The sequence below is a fragment of the Hevea brasiliensis genome, chromosome 11 (genome assembly GCF_030052815.1).
Source record: "Hevea brasiliensis isolate MT/VB/25A 57/8 chromosome 11, ASM3005281v1, whole genome shotgun sequence".
In the NCBI taxonomy this organism is placed as follows: Eukaryota; Viridiplantae; Streptophyta; class Magnoliopsida; order Malpighiales; family Euphorbiaceae; genus Hevea; species Hevea brasiliensis.
In genome coordinates, this window is record NC_079503.1 from 20,732,895 (window position 1) to 20,734,507 (window position 1,613).

Genomic DNA, 1,613 nt, shown 5'->3' on the forward strand with positions numbered 1-1,613 from the left:
ATGTACTTAACTCATTAACCTTCTTAGGTGTGTGATCCATTCTCATTCCAAACTGTTGAGAGTTTGCTACCATGTTAGCAATCAGCCTCCTTGCTTCTTCTGGTGTCTTGTTAACCAAAGCTCCTCCACTAATAGCATCTATCATGCTGTGGTCCATTGGTATAAGTCCCTCATAGAAATACTGAATCAAAAGCTACTCACTTATTTGATGATGGGGACAACTTGCAAACAGCTTCTTAAATCGCTCCCAATATTCATACAAACTCTTTCCATTGTACTGCTGGATGCCACAAATTTCTTTTCTTATGTTGGCAGCACGGGAAGTAGGAAAATACTTTTCCAAAAATATCCGCTTCATCTCATTCTATGAGTTGACAGATCCAGAAGGAAGGTAATACAACCAATCCTTAGTTGTGCCTTCCAGTGAGAAAGGGAAAGCTCAAAGCTTAATCTGGTCCTCTAAAACTCCTTGAGGTTTCATGCTGGAACACACAACATAAAATTCCTTTAAATGCTTATGTGGATTCTCACCTGAAAGACCATGAAACTTAGGCAACAAATAGATTAGTCCAGACTTTAACTCAAAAGCAACATTTAAGGCAGGGAATTGAATGCACAAAGGCTGTTGGTTTAGATCAGGAGTAGCCAACTCTTTCAAAGTCCTAGTAGCCATGGTTTCGTTTTCAAAATCTGAATCCGAATCCGAACTTAATTCCTTTAGAGATTAGACTCCTTTAGATGTACTCGGAATCTTCTTAGCTTGCTTAGCCAATTTTCTCAACTGTTTAGCTGTTTTTCTACTTCTGGATCAAAGAGCAACTCACCAGATTGAGAAGTTCTTGTCATAAACAAAAAAAATCAAAGTAAAAATAGAAAAATGCCTCAAAACCCTAGAAAACGATCGAATTTGGCCTTAAGAGGGTGGGGCAAGAAATCATATGGATTGATTAGTCTTAATCAGAATGTCATTTCCTTCAAAATAAGTATAGAGCGCTCTCTTAATTAAACCAAAATTCTGTTGATGAATAGTAACACCGTAATTTTCACTGAAAACCTAAAAACAACAACACTTCATAAACAAAGTTAATAACAAAATATCCTAACACTAAAAACACGAAATCCATTAAACTTTGAAATGCCTTCAACGTTGGTAGTTCGTACATTTTATTGCCCCAGCGACTGACATCTATCTGGATAGTCAGGGTGTCTAGAACTACACCTAAATGACAGTGAGGACACGTAAAATGATAGAATACATGATAGAAAAGTACAAGAAAAATTAAGGTAAAATACAAGACACAAAACCAAATTAGGCTAAAAGAGCTGTGTCCCGGAACCCCGAGAAACCCTAGGAATAAATTTTCAGGGTTTAATTAAAAATTTACAGAGGTGTAAATGGCATTAAAAATGTCAAGAACAATTTAATTAATTGATAAAAGTGAAGATAAAAATAAAAATAGATAGTGTAAAAATTTGGAGAAATTGTCCGATTAGTAATTCCGAAAAAGAGGGACTTTAACCTGAAGAGGGGTATTTTGGTCATTTGACATTTGAAGTTAACTTTTGACCAAAAAGTCCATTAAAAATTAGTGGTATTAAATTTAGAAAACCCC

The 1,613-nt window shown here is 35.5% G+C and overlaps 1 non-coding gene across 1 annotated transcript; it reads left to right on the forward strand.

Annotated features, from left to right (window-relative positions):
- Positions 1 to 203: 203 nt before the first annotated feature.
- Positions 204 to 310, forward strand: LOC131170763 (small nucleolar RNA R71). The gene has a single exon (XR_009141531.1). It is a non-coding gene; the product is annotated as a small nucleolar RNA R71 (small nucleolar RNA).
- The last annotated feature ends 1,303 nt before the right edge of the window (positions 311 to 1,613 follow it).